The 21,558-nt window shown below is 39.7% G+C and overlaps 1 protein-coding gene across 1 annotated transcript in view; it reads right to left on the bottom strand.

Annotated features, from left to right (window-relative positions):
• The window catches only part of LOC122845366 (glutamate receptor 1-like), a 94,254-nt gene extending 72,935 nt beyond the window's left edge, over positions 1–21,319 (bottom strand). The window contains exon 1 of the mRNA XM_044141605.1: positions 17,132–21,319. The gene's annotated coding sequence lies outside the window, so the exon portion shown is untranslated. The remainder of the gene's footprint in view (positions 1–17,131) is intronic.
• Positions 21,320–21,558: the final 239 nt, after the last annotated feature.

Genomic DNA, 21,558 nt, shown 5'->3' with positions numbered 1-21,558 from the left:
AGCTTGGTTCTAGACCAGATTTACCACTGGGGCATATGCAGAGAATGTTTTTATGGAGATACTTAAAAAATAATTAAACACAAAAAGAGCAATATTTCATAATTTAATAATGTGAACAAAGAGCCACTTGTGTCTCCAGAGATTCAGGTTACAGATCTCTGATTTAGCAGATGGAAAGTGTGATCTTATCCCCATACAGCAGTTAAAAAAGCAGTACTATAATTTATAATTCATTACATTAATTTTTATTAAAAATAATTTTAATGTACTTTTAATAACACCCTAAAAAGAAAATTCTGAATAAAAAATATCTACAACTGAATATTTAAAAAAGACATTTATTTAGTGTAATTTCTTTAGAACACCTCTTAGCCCCCGTCTAGAATTGGCCCAAGCCAGCAGGTCTGGATCTGGTGCATTTTTGCTTAACATATTTTTTCTTCATTGATAGGAAGTCAAATTATCCAAACTGGTAAACCACATTAATATAACATTAGTGAAAGAATACATTAAATGACCACTGAACAGTTATTTATAAAATATATTAACATTTCTGAAAGAAAAAAAAAAACACAGAAAGTAATGTTATGTAGGAAATATTTATGTATTTACTGTTAATCTATTCGTATGATTTGTTCTTTAAATGGCCACATATTTTTGGCTAATGCGATTATTTATTAAATATTATCCAAACTCAACATCCTAAGCAAAGAATCAAACCACAATAGTCAGCTAAAATCACAATAAGAAACTTAATCAATCACAACTAAATGTTCTGTACCATATCAGCCTCAGGAGATGATTGAGGATGAAGAGATGCTGATTTCTGGTTCTTAAGGTTCTGATGGGTCTGCAGTTCCTCTCCTGATCCATTCTGTCTATCATACAGCAGGACACTTTACCACAACAGACCCTTATATAATTATATATACAGACACCTGATTCTAGGCGTATCTAGGCACAAAACAGGCCCAGCCAGCCAGTCAGTATGACAATCTGTCCATCAGAAGGGATTCCAGGGCTTGAAGTTCCAGGAAGAAAAATCTGACGTTTTCTTTTTAGTGACATTCTCCAACTCATTTGGCAGGTATTGCATATCAGAGTCCCTCCATTGTGTTTTGGGTTTATCTCCTGGCCTCCCAGTGGAACATGCCTGGATAATCGCCAAGGAAGAAATCCATAACAAACATCTTTTTGAATTACATGCCAGCAAGGTGGAAGATAGGGGCATGTATAATTTCTCTATCAGATTTATTTAGTTTAATCAACTTGCAAAAACTGAATAACAAAGACTTGATTCATGATGTTGAATGAAAAGTTTCACCAGTTTCATGAAATGAAAAGTTTCACCAAAATTTCTCACCAGAAAAATCACCAGTCGTTTTTACGGTGTGTTTATAACTTGTTAGTTCTTAGTTGTAGAGGTTTTATATTTTGGTGGTCTTCACTTTTAACTATGTTGGCAGCTCTCACCTTTATATATTTATTCACAAATAACAGTTTTTAATGTGAAGCTAAGTAGGGAATGGCTCATCAAACCGAATGCAATTCCTCCTCCATTTTGAAAAAGGGAGACCGACTTGTGATATTTGCAGTGTGCCTCAGGCTGGAGCTGACCCTGAATGAAATTTTAGAAGGCGGCTTCTTCACACCAAAGGGCAGCAGACGTGCTTTGTTTTCATTCAGGAAGTCAGCTCTTACTGAGATGAGAATTGTCAAATACATTCTGTCAGTCCAAGTTTTTAAATTTTTCTGCCTCCTTATCTGAGCTGAGATCAATTAAAGAAAAAAACAAAACATCAGCAGTAATGGAGGCTTCTCTCAAATTAATTCAAGGGTGTGTAGGGTATATTCAAATCTTTAGTTTTTCTTTTTTATAATAAATCAGATGAAAATCAAAAAATCTTGTGCAAAAAAAATAAGAGAAACAAGTAAACGGGTGGACTAGGTCATCAACAATGTGCACAAGGAGTAAAGTTTAACATTAAATTGATGTATATACCTAAGTAACTAAACATAAATTTACACCAAAAACGCATCAAGTTAAAAAAGAAAAGAAATTCAAACATTAGTGTGAAAGCCAGACACACCAGACTTCACTCTTGTTAAGGTATCATTATTTGGAAACTACAGATATCCATAGTTCCATCCAGTATCAGCTCATTAGTTGTTTTACATTGAATAACAACAAAACAGTTTGATATTCAGCACAGTAAGTAGAAAACTGATAAATTCAGTATAGAGGCAGACTGTGGACAGAAAAATTAATGAAATCAGACAAGGATGATTTTGCCATGAGCAGTCTTGGTGTCTTATTACGCTACAGCAGATTACAGAATCCACACTGTAAAAAATGAATGTAGGGGGTTATCAGATTAACAAAAGAATATCATGTACTTTTAACTAAATAATTTTATGTTTCAAACAAAAACGTGATACAATCATGTTGGATAAACAAAAAATTCAACAGCTTCACGTTTATGAAATTTAATCATGTTGAGATAACATGACTCATTATAGTCAGACTGATATAGTGCTGAAGCCGAGTGAGATCACGGGATGTCACGGGATGTCACGTGAATTCACGCGAGACAATCGTTTTTGTCTCAGCTTGAATAACGAATTCAAGTTGAGATAACATGATTCAATTTGGTCAGATTCATTTCCCTCCGAAGAGGGTCTAGCGAGATCAGGGGATCACGGTGCCATTAATACAGGTAACGAGTGGAGGCAGAGGAGCCTCTTACAGAAGAAGTTATAGGTCTGTGAGAGCCAGAAATCTTGCTTGTTTGTAGCTGACCAAATACTTATTTTCCACCATATTTTGCAAATAAATTCTTTAAAAATCAGACAATGTGATTTTCTGGATTTTTTTTTTTTTTCTCCTTTTGTCTCTCATAGTTGAGGTATATCTATGATGAAAATTACAGGCCTCTCTCATCTTTTTAAGTGGGAGAACTTGCACAATTGGTGGCTGACTAAATACTTTTTTGCCCCACTGTAAGTTGGTTTCTCCAGTGTGCTGTGGTGGCACAGGGGTTTGGCACACTGGACGTTTGGAGGCCTTAGTCCTCGACGCAGAAGTTGCTGGTTCGACTCCCGGTCCTGGCAACCTTTGCCATGTCCTTACCCTGTCTGCCTATTGTCTCTAAAAAAAAATATGAGCCACTAGTGCCGCCAAATCTCTTTGGAGAAAAAATAAATAAAGTTGGTTTTAACTAAATTGCCATTAATCTTAGTCAACTAAATTATTTGGTCTAAAGCGTTGCAAATTAGTTGGCCCAGCTCTTTTAAATTACATTGGGTCCAACTATAGTAAAAGAGTTTAATCAACCTTAATAAATTAAATTGAGCCAACAGATTTGCTTTAAATTGGGATAACAAAAATATATTAAGTTCAGCCAAAACTTAATAGAATAACCGTAATAAAATAAGTTGAGCCAACTCATTTTATTTAAATTAGAATAACCATAATATATTAAGTTGTTAAGTTGGATGAACATAAAAAAATAAAAAATAAAGCAAATAAAGCAATAATTACATTGCTTTATTTCAGCACCATGTAATTCTGTTACTCCTATTTAAAGGAAATGTGTTAGATCAACTTAATTTATTAAGGTTATTCCAAGGTAAAGCAATTGTGTTGGCTCAATTTATCTTATTATGGTTATTCTATGGTTGATTCTAAATCAAACGTGTTGGCTGAACTTAATATACTATGGTTATTCTAATTTAAATAAAATGAGTTGGCTCAACTTATGTTATGGTTATTCCATGGGTGATTCTAAATCAAACGTGATCAAATCAAATATTATGGTTATTCTAATTTAAAGCAAATCTGTTGGCTCAATTTAATTTATCAAGGTTGATTCAACTAATTTACTATAGTTGGATCCAATGTAATTTAAAAGAGCTGGCCCAACTAATTTGCAACGATTTGGACCAAATAATTTAGTTGACTAAGATTAATGGCAATTCAGTTGAAACCAACTTTTTTTTCCTTTTTTTTTGTCCGAAGAGTTTTTTTTGCAGCACTAGTGGCTTGTATTTTTCTTGAGACAGTAGGCAGACAGGGTGAGGACAGTGCATTCAAGAACTGCATTGTTACAATGCAGTTCTTAAATGCTGAAAGAAAGAACTGTTATGCGCCTAATTAGTTACACATTAAACTACAGATATTTGTTTTTCTCTGCATGGCACTATTGGCATTTAAGAACTGCACTGTAACAAATGGCTGTAAAAACTACAGCATGAAAATACAGTAAGGTGGCTGGGTTTTGAAAATATAGTTCTGTTGTACCTTTTCTAATTGTTGAGTGTTCTTTCTACCTTTTCACCCAGTCCTGTCTTAAAACACTTAATGTAATGTAACTTAAAAAAAATTTTTTTGAATTAACATAATTAAATCATGGAAAGGATTTTCATTAGTTGAATCAACTTTATTAAGTAGTGTGAAGGTACCACTGTAACATTAGTTGGTTTCTCAGGCATGCTGTGGTGGCACAGGGGGTTAGCATGCACCACGTTTGGAGGCCCCAGTACTTGATGCGGACGTTGCTGGTTCGACTCCCGGTCCCGGTGAACTTTGCTTCACGTCCTTGAACTCTGTCCTGTCTTCCTACTGTCTCAAAAAAATATGAGCCACTAGCACGGCAAAAACTCTTTGGAGAAAGAAATGGAAAAAAAAGTTGGTTTCAACTAAATTTGCATTAATCTTAGTAAAGGAAATTATTTGGTCCAAAACATTGCAAATTAGTTGGTCTGGCTCTTTTAAATTACATTGGGTCCAACTATAGTACATGAGTTGAATCAACCTTGATAAATTAAATTGAGCCAAAACATTTGTTTTAAATTGGAATAACTAAAATAAACTAAGTTGAGCCAACTCATTTTATTTAAATTAGAATAACCATAATATATTAAGTTGAGCCAATAAGTTTGATTTAGAATCAACCGTAGAATAACCATAATAACATAAGTTGACTCAACACAATTGCTTTACATTGGAAAAACCTTAATAAATTAAGTTGACCTAATTTAACTTAGGTTACTACTATTTTACTACTTTAAATAGGAGTAACAGAATTATATGGTGCTGAAATAAAGCAAAGTAATCAGGTGGAAATCCTTTCTATGATTTTTTTAATGTTCATCAATAGTTATTTTTCAGTATATAAGAATTTCTCATGGCTGCTAAGCTTAAAACCAAACAGTGTAAGACGAAGATAATTCCGCTGTCCATTATTATGAGTTGTTGCTCCCTATCAAACATGAGTGCTTATTTCTGCATTTTATTTAGTCATAAAACAAAAACCTTGTTCTTGTAAGTTCATGAAAATATCTAACACCAACTGTTCTATTGTGAAGCTGTCATGATGTTCTGAACCCACATGCAAAACACTCTCAGGCGATGTGATTAAAGATTTATTTACAGAAAGACAAAAGGAATGTTCAAGAAGGGGTCCGCAGGAGTATGTGGTCTGCAATCTAGTGGATGCAGGGCCGGGTCAGACAGCGATCTGGAGGCTGATTAGACAGTTGAGAATAAGGGGGCAAGATAATGGCTCTTTAATAGATAGGTCTTACTTGTAGGAGCAAGGCGGACTGCCTGGGAGAGATGGTCAGACGGGCTTGAGCGGTTGTTTGACCGGGCTTGAGCTGGTTAACTTATGTCTCTCACCAGGAGGGCATAGGAGACTGGAATGGATTTGCAAACAAACCCTCAGATCGTACTTGCAGAACCTGGACTTCAGGTCGAGTGTAAGCAGCTGGAATCTGATCACCATAAAAGAAAGACATAGGACAGGTAAAAATACAAATCAGGCAAGGTTGCTTCAAGGAATATCTGGGCTAGATGTTACCACAAAGGTGAAAACACTTTTCAACTTTTATGCCTCCTTATCTGAGCTTCATCATTTTGTCGTCAAGTGCTCTTGATGTCCTCTTATGCTCCAAAATACACCTGTGGAGAAGACTATACCAGTTAAGCTCATGAACGCCACCTAGAGAGGAACCAGAGGGGCTGTCGAAGCCACAGCTCCTAACACCACCCCCCTCCACTTAATGACCACCTCTTGGCGGTCCTGAAGAAGTCGACGGGAGAGAGGAGCAATATAGATGAAAGAACTGGAAATCCACTGGCGGTGATTCAGACCATTGCCCTCCCAATCTACCAATTACTGCCAATCTAAGCCCCTGTGACAAGAGTCAATAATTCTGCTGACCTTGTACAAGGGGTGTCCCTGTTGGTCTCGGGTGGGATAAGGGGGCTTGGTAGGAGGGCACATAGCACTGGCTAGGATGGGTTTTAACTGAGAGACGTGGAACGGGGCATGCGCCCTGAGATTAGGAGGGAGACTGTTATTGGAATGATGACAGATTCTATGACGAATGGACCAATGAAGTGCATGGCCAGTTTCCTGTGGATGGACCTGAATGGAATGTTCTTACAGGAGAGCCAAACTCTTTGTCCGGGTGAGTACTGTAGCCCAGGTGTATGTCTATGATCAGCAAAACAGCGGTTTTTGCACTCAGAGTGCTGTAGGACTGATATCATAGTGGACCAGATACGTCGGCAGCGCTGAATGTGATGTTTGACTGATGTAACGGAGATGTCTTTTTCATCGGCTGGGAAGAGGGGCGGGTGGTAGCCTAGGGAGTCCTCAAAAGGGGAGCGTCCTGTAGCAGCTGAGGTGTGAAAATTGTGCTCATATTCAGCCCATGGAAGAAACTTGCTCCGATCAGAAGAGTTAGATGAGGAAAGGCATTGGAGAGTAGACTCGAGCTCTTGGTTCATCTGCTCCTCTTGACCATTGGATTGGGGGTAATAATCTGATATGAGTTAAACTTTTGCATTAAGTGTGAGGCAGAACTGCTTCCATACCTGGGAAACAAACTGAGGTCCCTGATCGATAAGTTCTTCACCAGAATGCCGTGAAGGCGAAAGATGTGCTTGATGAGGAGTTGTGCCATTTGAAACGCTGACGGAAGCTTCCTGAGGGGAACAAGAAGACACGCCTTAGAAAATCTTTCAATTACTGTGAGAATTGTGGTCACACCTTGTGACGAGGAGAGTCCGGTGACAAAATCTAAAGCTATTTGTGCCCACGGATGTCTCGGAATCTCCAGCAGTTGAAGGAGGCCCGCAAGGGGACGGTGAGAAGATTTGTTCCGAGTGCAGATCTGGCAGTCCAATACGTATTCCTTGACATCCTTATGTAAAGAAGGCCATCAGAAGCTGTCCTACTGATGCCAGGGAGAACGGAGAACTTGGAAGAATGAAACCAATGAATAAGACGAGAATGAACAGAGGAAGGTACATACGATCTGTTTGCGGGGCAGTTTCTGGGACCAGGCTTATCTTGCAGCGCTTGATTAACCACATCCAGAATCTCCCAGGTAAGCGCTTCTACAGTGGAGCTGGACTGTAAGATGGAGGCAAGAGTCCTCTACGAGTTGCTGGGGAGTGCTGGCGGGACAGGGAATCAGATTTGATGTTCTTTGAACCAGGACAGTAGGATATGATAAGATTAAAGCGGGAGAAAAACAAAGACCATGTGGACTGACGAGTGTTTATAGCGGCTTGGGAGAACCTTCGCTTAAGCTCCATAAATGCCTGGTCTGCCTCTCTGGTCCAGCTGAAAGTAATGTTGGTCGAGGTGAGGGCTGTTAACGGAGCTGCGACCTGGCTGTAATTTCTAATGAACATCTGTAGAAATTAGCGAATTCTAGGAATCTTTGTAGTTGCTTACATGAGCTTGGGGTAGGCCAGTCCATGACAGCTTTGATTCTCTCCGAGTCTGGTCAAACCAGACCGCTCTCTAGGATGTAGGCAAGGAAGGAGATAGATGATCTATGAAATTCGCATTTCTCTGCCTTAACAAAAAGACAGTTTTCAAGGAGGTGCTGAGGACCAAGCAAACGTGTCTGCGGTGAGTCTCGATGTCTCTGGAGAAGATTAGAATATCATCAAGGTAGACGAAAACAAAAACATTCAAAAAATTGCAGAGGATGTCATTTATTAGGGCATGAAATACGGCAGCTGAATTGGACAGGCTGAAAGGCATCACTAATTACTCAAAGTGACCCATCGGGGTTTTGAAAGACATTTTCCATTTGTCACTCTGACGTATACGGACAAGGTGGTAAGCATTACGGAGATCGAGTTTGGAAAAAATGGTTGCTACTTGTACTGGTTCAAATGCAGAAGCAATAAGGGGAAGTGGGTACTTGTTTTTGACAGTGATGTGATTTAGTCCCCTATAATCTATGCATGGACAGTGGGAACCATTCTTTTTACTGACAAAAAAGAAACGCTCCCAACAGTGATAAGGAATGTCTGTTGAGACCACATTTCCACACGATTATGTGACCAGTTAATATAAGGGTTGTTGTAGTTGCAGCCAGTTGAAACCTAAAACTACAGGTGACTGAGCAGAGGGAAAAACAAAAAAGGAGATGGTATCATGATGGTTCCCTGACACAATTAGCTGAAGCGGCCTTGTCTTGTGGGTAATATTAGATAATGTTTTCTCGTTTAATGCAGAGACACTGAACAGTTTCAATCCGGACCTGTTGAACTAGAGACTGATCAATGACATTTTGCTCACACCCCAAGTGAATGAGGGCTGAAAGGGGTAAGGAATCATTATTGAAGAGTAGTACGGCTGGGAGCAACAAACGGGGAGATGATGTGATGACCTTTCGGTCCATCAGTTTCCCCACTCTGACTGACGGACTTGTGGGTTTGGGCGAACCAGAAAAGAAGCAATGTAATGGCCTGATCTTTCACAATAGATGCACTGGTTGTGTCCTCTACGTTGCTGTTACTCCTCTGGTGTCAACCGGGCCTGACCGATCTGCATGGGTTCAGGCTCTGGAGGTGAAATCCTGGGTGAAGGCAACTGTAGCAATTTCTGGGAGGAGAAAAAAGGAGCTCTGGCAGACTGCTTCTCACTTCTTTGGCTCCTCCTCTCCCTAAGACGATTGTCAAAACAGGTGGCAAGGGTTATAAGCTCGTTCAAAGAACGCGGCTCATCTAAGGTGCCAACTTGTCTTTTATTGATTCATTTAATGCGTGAAAAAATGCGCTTTTAACAGTGGAACTGTTCCAATCGGAAGCTGCTGCAACAGTCCATGTTCTGCCCCCACTGTGTTTCCAAGTAACAGTTGTGCAGATAGATAAACTCTTAGACGATTGACAGGCGTATGTCGCTTTAATTGACGTTGCTTTCAATGCCAAAGAGTGAAACTACAAATAAAGATGAAAAACATCAATTAGAATACAACAGTAGTCAAATCATACAAATAGTAAGGGCACAAATGCTTAATACTGTGTAAATAACATGTCACAATCAACCTTACAAACATCAAGCCTTGCAACATAAATGCCACAAATATAGCTGAATATTGTCTCAGATGTAATGAAATAACACAAAATACTTACAAGCAGTGCTTTCTTTAAACAACAAAACAGGATGAAGAATGATTAAATGAAGACTGATAAACTGCCTGTGTCAGCCATTATACATGTGTTTCTGAACTCATTCTACAGTTCAATAACAAACTTAACATGAAAACACCACCATCTGCTGGCTGGGAAGAATCACTACAAGCACACATGAAAACACCACCACCTGCTGGCTGGGAAGAATCACAACCAGCACACTCCCCGCCTGACATCTATAAGATGTCACCTTATGTCTAACTACTGTCCTTGCTGCAGGTGTTTTTCAGAAGGAGAACAACTCCAGTAACTGGTCTCAAGAAGGTCTTGCATGTACCTCCAGAACTGATTTTTATTTCAAGCTTCCTAACGTTTCCATCTTGACTAGGGAAGGTATTAACCACAATTCCCATGGGCCACTGGCTTCTTTTGGCTTGACTGTCCTTTAAAAGCACAAGATCTCCAACTTGAAGATTAGGCTTCTCTGATTGCCACTTTCGTCGCGGTTGCAAGGTAGGCAAGTACTGAGTTCTCCATCGATGCCAAAAAACATTCGAGAGATGTTGCACCTGCCTCCACTGACGTCTGTAAAGACCTCCACTTTCAAAGTCTCCAGGAGGTATAGAGGAATCCCCAGTCTTTTGGGTAAGGAGGGTAGCAGGTGTGAGAATAAAGGAACATTCAGGATCAGAAGAGACTGGAGTTAAAGGACGAGAGTTCACAATGGCAGTTACCTCAGCTAGAAAGGTAACTAGCACTTCGTGGGTGAGATGCTGAGTTGGAGAACACGACAACATGGAATCTAGTATGCGCTTTGTGATGCCGATCATGCGCTCCCAACTTCCTCCCATATGTGAGGCATGAGGTGGATTAAAAATCCATGTACACTCATTTTCATTTAAGAAATTCTGAATTTCTTGATTGTTGCAGTGTGTTGGAGTTATGCCAAGTTCCTTGCATGCTCCTAGGAAGTTAGTTCCACAGTCAGATCTCAATTGCTTCACCGGTCCACGAATGGAAACAAACCTTCGAAAGGCATTGATGAAGCTTGAGGACTCCATAGATTCCATCACCTCGACATGAATGGCCCTAGTACTCAAACAACTGAAGATAACAGCCCACCGTTTACTGTTTGCATAGCCTCCCCGTGTTCGCCGAGAAGTTACAATCCAGGGTCCAAAAACATCGACTCCGACATAAGTGAATGGAGGAGCAACTGATCCATTGGCAGGTCCGCCATCTTTTGTTCTTCTGTATTGCGCCTCAAATTACGGCAGATTACACAGTGGTATATAACCGAGCTGATGCATCGTTTTCCACCAATGATCCAAAGGCCAGCTGACCTCACAGCACCTTCTGTAAATAGACGTCCTTGATGCTGTACACGCTGATGATAGTGACGTACCAGAAGGGTCGTCAAATGATGATGACCAGGAACAATATATGGGTTTGCTTCATCGCTTTGGAGATTGGCTTGTGCAAGACGACCTCCTACTCTGAGGCAACCTGAGTCATCAATGTAGGGTGACAGTTTCTTGAGATGACTGTGTTTAGAGATCTCCTTCTGGTCTCTAATACTTGCAAATAATTCAGGGTAGCTCTTGCGTTGAAGGCTGCTCAAAATGACGCGTTTTGCCGTTAGAAAATCATCTAGGCTCAGATCCTTACACATATGCCAACCTTGACATTTGCTCGTTTGATTTTCCTTCTTGTACAGTCTGACTATGTGAACCAGTCTAGCTATGGCCCTCAACAGTGACTTCCATGATGAAAATGACTCGAAATGACTTGGGTCTATGAAAGAGTCTGTTAGTACTGTTAGACAACTGGTCACTGTGGGACGAATCTCTGGGTCAGATTCAGGGTCAACTAGGTTGAAAGAGGTTTTGGTTTGTTCAGTGTGCCTGTTTTGCCTGAGCAGGAAATCTGGTCCTGTGAGCCACTTGCTGTTCCCTAAGGCTTGAGCTGGGATGGATCTTGAAGCTATATCAGCTGGATTCAACTCTGTAGGAATGTAGTTCCATTGGTCTGGATTAGATGACTTCCTTATTCTTTGCACCCGGTTACAGACGTAAACATAGAATCTCCTGGACTCATTCTGAATGTAACCGAGAACTACCTTGCTGTCGGTAAAGAACTTTGTTGAGTGGAAGGGAACATCAATCTCTTCAGATATCATGTCAGCAATCTCAATGGCAAGGACAGCTGCACAAAGTTCTAACCTCGGAATGGTAACTTCTTTTAGTGGAGCAAGTTTCGCTTTGCCAAACATGAAACCAAGTTCACTTTTGCCTTCTGCATCTGAAATCTTGACATAAGCCACGGCAGCAATTGCTTTAGTAGAGGCATCACAGAACATGCACAATTCTCTGTTTGTTGCATTATAAAAGGAAAGGGAGGTGTACTGTCTAGGGATCCTCACTTGTTTCAGATGGTTTAGAGAGTTCCTCCATGCACTCCATTCCTGTAGTTTCCTCTCTGGAAGTGGGTCATCCCAGTTGATGGTTTCAGTTGAAAGCTCTCTTAGAAGAGCTCGACCTTGAATACTCACTGGGGCTGCGAATCCAAGCGGATCGTACAAACTGTTTACAGTTGACAGTACTCCTCTACGTGTATAAGGTTTCTCTTCATTTGAGACTTGAAAAGTAAACTCGTCTGTTTTAATGTCCCAACTTATTCCAAGGCTACTTTGCATTGGTGGAGGGTCTGCTCCAAGGTTGAGATCTTTAAGGCCTTTTGCCAGGTCCTCCTTGGGAAATGCTTTCATCACATCAATATCATTAGATGCAATCTTGTGCAACTTTAAGTTGGATGCAGCCAACGTTTGTTGAGCATTTTGACAACGAAATTGCCTCATCACTTTCGATGAAAAGGAGGCAAGGCCATCATCAACGAGAAGTGACGTTCTACAAGATGTCTTGTTGTGTTGTCCTGTGTCTCCTGGTCTTCTGATGCACGACGAAGCCCATAGGTTGCAACTGCAGGCGATGGACTGTTGCCAAAAACATGAACAGTCATGCGATACTCCACAATTGGTTGTTCCATGTCATTGTTTTCATGCCAAAGAAATCGTAAGAAGTTCCGATGGTCCTCTCTGACGACAAAGCAATGGAACATCTGCTTAATATCAGCGGTCACTGCTACTCGTTCTTCTCTGAGACGCATTAGAACACCTAAGAGACTATTGTTGAGATTAGGGCCTGTAAGAAGAACGTCATTGAGTGACAACCCATTATGACGTGCGCTGGAGTCGAACACAATCGAATCTGGTCTAACTTGAGGGTGATAAACTCCAAAGAAAGGGAGATACCAGCACTCCTCCTGTTCTTTGAGAGGGGGTGCCAATTCTGCATGGCCACTATCGAGTATGGTTTGCATAAATTGTAGGAAGTGTTCTTTCATTTTAGGGCGTTTATTCAGAGTATGGTGAACAGAGGTAAGGCGCTGTCTAGCCTGCTGCCTATTATTGGGAAGGCATGGCCTAGGGAAACGAAAGGGTAGTGGAGCGACCCAACTATTTGAACTATCTTGAAAGACTGCCTTGTTCATTATCTGAAGAAAGGCTCTTTCTTCTTGTGAGAAGCCAGGTTTCTCATCTGAGCTTGTTTGTTGAAAGATTGTTTCTCCAATCTCTGTGATGTCTGACCATTTTGTCTTTGTAGATGTGCAGAAACTGACCTTTTGAGGAACTGGGTAATCAAAGCCTTCTGCCACCTGAATTGCATTCTTACACGGTAGAAAGTGACCGACCATTATCCAGGAAACTGGTTTTGAAAACACTTGCATAGTCAGGTTTGTGTGCCCCTCCGAGGCAAACATCTCCAACTATGACCCATCCAAGGGCCAGCTTCTGAGCGAATGGAGCATTTAGAGGTCCATTACGTTGGTCAGTAACCTTGTGTGCTTGGACAACATCTCTCCCTATGAGAAGCGAGATGCTAGCATCTGGATCCAGCTTGGGAATTTCTGCAGCTATGTCCCGGAGGTGGGAGTGGTGTTGAGCAGCTTCAGGTGTTGGAATTTCATTCCGATTGTCTGGAAGCATATCACACTCGATAAGTGTCTCTAGCAACAGATGTGACTGGCAATCCACTGATTCCACAACAAAGTTGTGAGCTCTTCTCCCCATTACTTCTTCCGTTCCTGCACAAGTCTTTAGCATGTAAGGATAAGATCTCCTTGTAATACTGAAGGTATCAAAGACTGAAGATCTAGCAAGGGACCTGTTACTTTGGTCATCCAAGATCGCATATGTTTTCAATTTCTTCTCAGGAAACCCCTTTGGATAGATGAACACTGGACAGATTTTAGCACAAGAATGACTTTGAATTTCACTTCCACACACTTGGGTACAGGTAGAGGTAGCAGTAGGTGATGCTTGGTCTTGCTCCCCGCCGTGAACGTCCACTGGCTGCCTCACAGCTGGTGGTGGTGTTGTTGCCCAAACTGCTGGACCAGGATGAAGGGCTGAAACATGACTGTTGATGCCGCATTCTGCACAACTTATCTCTGTACTACAATTCTTTGCCTGGTGATTGGTAGAGGCACAACATCTGAAGCATATTGAGTTCTTTTTAAGGTAGATCTTTCGTTCCTCAAAGGGCATTTCTCTGAATGCTCTACATCTTTTCAGTGCATGAGGTTTTCTGTGGATGGGACATTCTTTATCTACATCCACAATCTTTGTCTCAGCTACAGGTTTTAGTCGAGAGTTTACAACTTCTGTCCGACTTACTGAGATGGGTTCTTTCCTGGTGTGTCAGCTTTCGCCCTTGCATTTACAGCAGCCATGCTTGCAGACGACTTACTTGAATTTGACAGGTGTGTCTTGCTGGAGCGAATTGACGGAGCCTTTCCAGCTTCTTGAGACATCTTTAGTTAATATAGTAGATCCTCGATGTAAACATTCACTGCTTGTTGTGTAGATCTATGCTTTTTCACTGTTCTGCCCCCACTGTGTTTCCAAGTAACAGTTGTGCAGATAGATAAACTCTTAGACGATTGACAGGCGTATGTCGCTTTAATTGACGTTGCTTTCAATGCCAAAGAGTGAAACTACAAATAAAGATGAAAAACATCAATTAGAATACAACAGTAGTCAAATCATACAAATAGTAAGGGCACAAATGCTTAATACTGTGTAAATAACATGTCACAATCAACCTTACAAACATCAAGCCTTGCAACATAAATGCCACAAATATAGCTGAATATTGTCTCAGATGTAATGAAATAACACAAAATACTTACAAGCAGTGCTTTCTTTAAACAACAAAACAGGATGAAGAATGATTAAATGAAGACTGATAAACTGCCTGTGTCAGCCATTATACATGTGTTTCTGAACTCATTCTACAGTTCAATAACAAACTTAACATGAAAACACCACCATCTGCTGGCTGGGAAGAATCACTACAAGCACACATGAAAACACCACCACCTGCTGGCTGGGAAGAATCACAACCAGCACAGTCCAGGACTCAATAGAAAATTCCACAACTGATCTTTGCCCCTGCTTAATACCCACAGGTTGAGAGAAATGTTGATCTGGTCAGCTGCGTGGCCAAATACTAATTTAAATTCATCAATGAATTCAGAAAAAGAACACTCAAAATCAGTTGGATCATCGAATCGTGCCTTCACCCACCTTAACACCTTGCTTGTGAGCAGCCCAAGAATGAAAGAGATTTTGGCATAGTCATGGGGGTAGAACTGAGGAGAACGATTGAACGCCAGGGAACACTGGTGTAGAAATCCTCTGCAATCACTTGCCTCATCTGAGAATTTATCAGGAGTGGGGGCCCTGACATCCTGAGCTGGATTTATCTGCTGCACGACAGGCCACAGCTTCCTCATTCGGCTGGGGTGATCGTGTGGGTTGTAGGTTTTTGGAGCAACCAGGCTAGATGATCCAGGCATTGGTTAGTTGCGTCTTGCCGTTGGCTCAGAGCACAGAGACCAGCATCATGAGACTCTATTAGAGAATGCTGCTCAACGATGGTCTGTCTGAGAGCATCTGCTGGGTTTGAGTGGCCAGAGTGTTCTGAACTTTCCGAACCCACATGCAAAACACTATTTATTAAAAATTTATTTACAGAAAGACAAAAGTCTTTTTCAGTCAGCGTTCTGGAAGCAGATTAGACCAGTGAGAATAAGGGGGTGAGATAATGGCTCTTTAATAGATAGGATAGGTCTTACTTGTAGGGTAGGGCGGTCTGCCTGGGAGGGATGGTTGGAAGGGCTTGAGCGAGCGACGATAAGTTCAGGGCCAGACTGTAATCTCTGGACAAGCTGGCGACTTGACAGCTGGTTAACTCGTGTCTCTCACCAGGAGGGCATAGGAGAACAGAGGGGATTTGCAAACAAACCCTCAGATGGTACTTGGAGAACCCGGACTTCAGGTCGGGTGCAAGTGGCTGGGATCTGATCACCATAAAAGAAAGACACAGGACAGGTAAGAATACAAAGCAGGCAAGATTGTTTCAAGGAATATCTGGGCTAGATCTCACCACAAAGGTGAAAACACCCGCTCCTCTTATGCTCCTGCTGATGATCCGCAGGTGTGCCAAAACACACCTGTGGAGAAGACTACACCAGCCGAGCTCCACCTAGAAAGGAACCAGAGGGGCTGCCAAAGCCGCAGCGCCTGACAGAAGCAATAAAAATAATAGCAAAAACTACTGAAGAAATGATTACGAATCCATTTTTTATATATTTCAGTGTCTCTATGTCTTTCCACAACTTCATTCAAAACTTGGCTCAAATTGATATTTTTCAGCAGCACATAGCTTTGCATTAAGAGACACATTTGATAAAATCAAGATATGCTAAATGACGACATTATGTTTAGAACAAAACCTTCATCACCAAGTGTTCTGACACCAATGATTTACAAAATGAATGGAATGATTAGAGTTTTAAAGGGGAAAGAAACTGTCCCTTTTTTCCCCACAAGGTAGCTACTCATTACTGTCCATAAACTGACTACTGAGGCTTCTTTCTGCCTGCCAAGTGTTAATGATAATGCACAACATTCAATTAGAGACAGCAGAGCAAGAAAACAACTGTGAAGTGCATCAGCCACCCGGACCAAGACAAGAAAGCATAAAAATAAACAGCACTCAGAATGAGTTTAACAAAGAGCTTCATCTAGACACTTCATCTATATCTAGATCCTAAATTGCTTCATTTTTGCTCTATTGTTTCAATAAATATAATGCATAAGTGAGGAAGGAAAATGTAAGAAAGAAGGACAGAAAAAGCAGGATGAAGACAAAAAAAATCTAAGTCAGGAGAGACAGAACAAATAGTGGGAGCAAAAAGAACATATAAAAAAATAACTATTAGTTTTTCAAATTAAACTTGAACATTAATGCCTCTGTCTTTGCTCCGTCACTCTTCCTAATGAGACAATATACTCTTGCATTACAGCAAGAGTATGCACACAATAGCATACACTTCTTGTTCTACCTATTTCCTTCACATATAAAAAAAAACTATATAAAAATTTATAAAAAGTATAAAAATTTGCTGACATCGGCTTGCCAGATGCTTGAAACTAAAAGTAAAGGTGAGTGTGACGGAGGAGCCGTCACGACCTGGGACTTAATTAAAGTCCGCGTCAGCATGCAGGCACGCCCGCCCGCACATACATACACACAAACGCATACACAATCACTAACTTACTCTTTGTTGCAGCTTAAACTGACGCGGTTCATCGTGGGTGCACACGCGGTGTTTCTGCTTCAGTTAACATTCATACTACCCCCATTATTTTCAGCGTCAAACATTTTCCCGGTTTTATTTTCAAGTAGGGTTGTTTCCAGATTGTAGCTGCTTCTTCTTCTTCTTCCTTTTGTTTTATGGCGGTTGGCAAACAACTTATAGGTGCATTACCGCCACCTTCCAGACTGGAGTAAAACCACTATAATCTTCCCATAATACCTGTCCTACGAAAACTAAAAATGCTGCTGAACACTACATCCTCAGACAATTTTTGCAGGCAAAATTTCTAATATCTAATTTATTTTTGTTTCTGCCTTTTTCCAATAAACTTAAATTAACTTCAACTTTTCCACTTATCCAAGGTGGAGTATCATGAATACTCACCACGGGACTAATTGAATAATTATTTATTCTTACCTCATTTATTTTCATTATTAATAATCCATCCAAAACTATTAATTTTCTCCTTTTTTTAACTTTTTCTTGATAAGGTTATAACATAGCATTTGGAGGATAACTTTCCTTATGTCCTTTAATATTTTACCAATAATTTATGGCTAGTTGTTTTCTAGTTAGCAACAACAAACATCAAAAAGAGGTACAACAGTTCATTAAAATACTTTTAAAAAAATCCAATCCTGACTGACTTCCATCTTTTATTTACATTTCAGTCAATCCATTTCAGCTCCTGCAGACATCCAGGTTGATAACGAAACACAAAATGTTCAATAAATGTCTTTGTGAACGGTTTGGTTAAACATGAAAGCAAAATAACAGTTTTTAAACCTGCACACAAACAGAAAAAAAAAGTGCACTGCTTTGGCTGTGTTTGCTGATGCATAATGTGTGTGTAGGGCTGGCGTGTGCATGTTGTATGTATGAAGGTTTGTTAGACTAGCAATGCAGCAGCAGTTACATCAACCACACAGAGGGGGAAGAAAAAACGATTTATGTTCAATTACCCGCGGTTTGTTCATTCGGGTCGATGCTTCCTGCTCTCCACTTTATTCCTCAGCTGCTGTCTCTTCCCAGTTTTTTTTTTTTTTTCTCAAAATATTTTTCTGGTTGTTGGTTTTCTAGGAGTCTCTGCTGTCTTGTTAAACCTGCACTAGGGAGTAAATGCTCAAAGGCATTATAATCCAACCAGCTAGATAAAAATGAAGGAAATGACTTCTAGATAGAGAGGAACATATAAAAGCTCTTTCAGTTCTCTGGACAGTTAAAAACGGTGAAAAAAGGTCGATACACCAAAAGGAAAGAAAGAGAATTAATTATAAATTATGCAAAGAAGACTCCCAATGCAGATTAATATACAAATAAAATAAAGTATTAAAAGACAAGAAACTTTTGCTAATCCAATTTATCAGGTTCTAGCAAGTGACAGCATTAATTACATTTTTGAAATGCTGATAAAACCCTCAGACATCTACGGTTTCAAGCAAAAGGAGGAATTAAAGATACAGTATTTTCAAAGCATCAAATTCCAAAGAGAAAAACTAGAGAACAGATGACAAAAACATCATAAAAGAACACCTGAATCAGCAAGAAAAATTGTCAAATTATTCCCCCCCTGTCCAACCAAAGAAGGCTTCCTCTTTTTATCACTGTGTTCAGAAAAGGCTTTGTGAAATGCACTGAATGCACACACCAATCTTCCCTCACTTTCTGATCTTAAATCCTTTTTGACTTCTAAGTTTGAAAAAAAAACCTTAATTATACAAAAGTCTATGTTTTATTATTCTTAAATGAAAGAAATATCAATGACTTTGGTAGCGATGGCTGACCTCAAACTGGGACATTTTTGATTGATTTAAAGCCAGCCAGAAAAAAAACAAAAACAAACTAATGAAGTGTTGGTATGACACAGTGTGTGTTAACATCTTGTTTCAAATCTGTCAAAATTATGACAAAAATTGTGCCGACATCAAGGTTTCTGAATATGTATCGTTAGTACGTTTAATTCTGACAATTTCCCACTGCTGTAAAACTGTGAAGAAAAATAAATGACTCCTTAAGATGGGCCAACCGCAAGAAAGGCAACAAAAAGGAAGAAGAAAAAGAAAAAAAGATGTACAAATTGTGCAGAGCTGGGAAGAAAACAGGCTTTTACAGTGTAAGGATGTAACCATGGCAACAGGATTGTGGGATGAGTCAGAGTTGACAATTTTTCACTGATTGTGAGCTGATTAAAGGTCAGAATAGGAGTTTGGGTTCATTTATATATTAATGTGATGAAGGACAAGTGTATTTTCACTGCCTGCGTTAACATACACACGCCCTTAGACACACAAAAGTAACAATACAGCAAATCATTCAAAAGGAAAAAATATGCCTTCAACTCTGTTTGCTGTAAATACTGAACTGATGGATTAAAAGAAAAAAAATAAAATCAGACAAGACAAACATAGATGGTTTTATTTTAGCATCTGATGTAAATTCATTTTAGATGTTCCATTTTTCTTTATAGTTGATTTTGTATTTTCTTCAATACCATAAGAAAAACGGTGAATCAGAACCACTTACACCCTCAAACCCTTTTTCAAATTAAGCAGTCCATTGGCTCTTGACTTCAAATAATCATTGTCAAATTGTAATGATAACACTTTCGGTAACCCCTCTATAACATACAATGGACTATTAGGGCCATCAAAGATAAAAAATGTTATGTTTTAAATTTGTGAAAATAAAGGGACTAGTTTTATGTGAAAACTAAAATAAGTTCTAGGCAGTTATCCAGTCTGAAATCACTGGGTTATAGATGACATAGCACCAAAGTCACGAATTGCAGATGTACCAGACTTACAAATGTGTTTTTTATTATTATTATTTCTAATTATTTTTTTATTGAGAATTTATGAATTTTATCTTATTCAGTTATTTTTATTTATTGTTTTGTTGTTTTTGCCTGCGGGGGTCGCCCTTCTGCACTCTGCCTTGTTTGTGTCTCCTGGGTTCCCCTAGTTCATTCCAGCCCTCATAGCTCATCCTTTCCCCCCTTTTCCTTCACAGTTTTGTTCCTCACTGCTGTGGGTAAGTCAGAGGAAAGTTCGCTGCTGCGATATATGTTTGTTTTTCTTTATGAAAGTAGTTCATGTTGAGGTCTCAAACATTTGTTGTTTATTATTGTTTATTTTGCAGTTTTGACTGTCATTGTGGGTTTTTAGAAACAGTTTTATTATAATTTCCTTTTTTTACCAGTGCTAGTCCAGCACAGCTCGGTTGAACATTGGGTTGTATTTTCACATTTAGGGCTGGAGTGCAGAGAGAGTGAGTTGGAGAGGAGGTTAATTTTTTTTGCTCTTCTCCCCCAGGTATGTTTTTTTTATTTTAAGTTATACTATTTTTTGTTAAATCTAAGAAAAGAAATGTTAGCTGACAGTGTTGTTCCATGCTGCTGTGGGCCTGGAGTGCAGGGAGAGTGAGTTGGAAAGGAGGTTGATTTGGTTTGCTCTTCTCCCCCAGAATAAAAAAACAATCTCATTGAAACCTGCCTAAACGACCTCTGGAAATTCATTGATACCACCCTTTACACAGATAGAGGGCAGGAAGTAAATGCAGCCTGTTTACTTCTCTTGACCCAGCTTCAAAATGCCTAAAGTCTGTCATGTACGGTTGTTCCAGCCGTTCTAGTAGAGAGAAAGATAAATATTATTTTTGTGTTTCAAAGGAAGTTGGTAGAAAGTTAATATGAACAAAATGTACCAAAAAAAGACAAGAAAGTGGATATACAATCTACGGCTAAAAACATGAGGGGAAGAAGCTAACACTGCCAGAGTTTGCAGCACCCACTTTCTTACAGGTAACGATCGCATTGTTCAAATAGTATTTTCAGATATTTTATTGGACAGTTACTTACAAAAATGAGCATTCACATATAAGATTAGATATATTATTTTCACACCCTAGCTGCAAATGGTTGACCAACATTGCAGTAATGCAGTATGACTTACTGCAACATTAACATAGAACTACAGCATGAATTTGGAATTTCTGGCTCGCTGTATAATATGAGGTCTGCTGCACCAGATTAGCTATGTCAATCACCTCGAAGCTGGGTAAATCCTCAAGATTATATGACAAGTCTTTTTTACCAAGACAATATGGATTATATCCTAAATTTAGACAGATTTTTTCGAGCTACCTCATTTGTGCCAGCTCATTTTAGGCATTAGCAGGGATGTACTTCCTGTGATCCATTTTGCTCTGTTTCCTGACCCCATCGAAATTACGCCTGTCATCCGGGTCACATGTCTAAAACCCAGCAATAAGCAGAGCACAAGATGATGTTCTTCTGTGACACATGAAAATTTTATGACAACACAGCATCAATGATAGTATGGTTATACTTTGGAAATAAACTGTAATAACTATTTTTGCTGTGTAATTTC

Source organism: Gambusia affinis, linkage group LG15 (assembly GCF_019740435.1).
Source record: "Gambusia affinis linkage group LG15, SWU_Gaff_1.0, whole genome shotgun sequence".
Lineage (NCBI taxonomy): Eukaryota > Metazoa > Chordata > Actinopteri > Cyprinodontiformes > Poeciliidae > Gambusia > Gambusia affinis.
The sequence above is the reverse complement of the archived record's forward strand: the minus strand, read 5'-3'. Positions and strand labels throughout refer to the sequence as shown.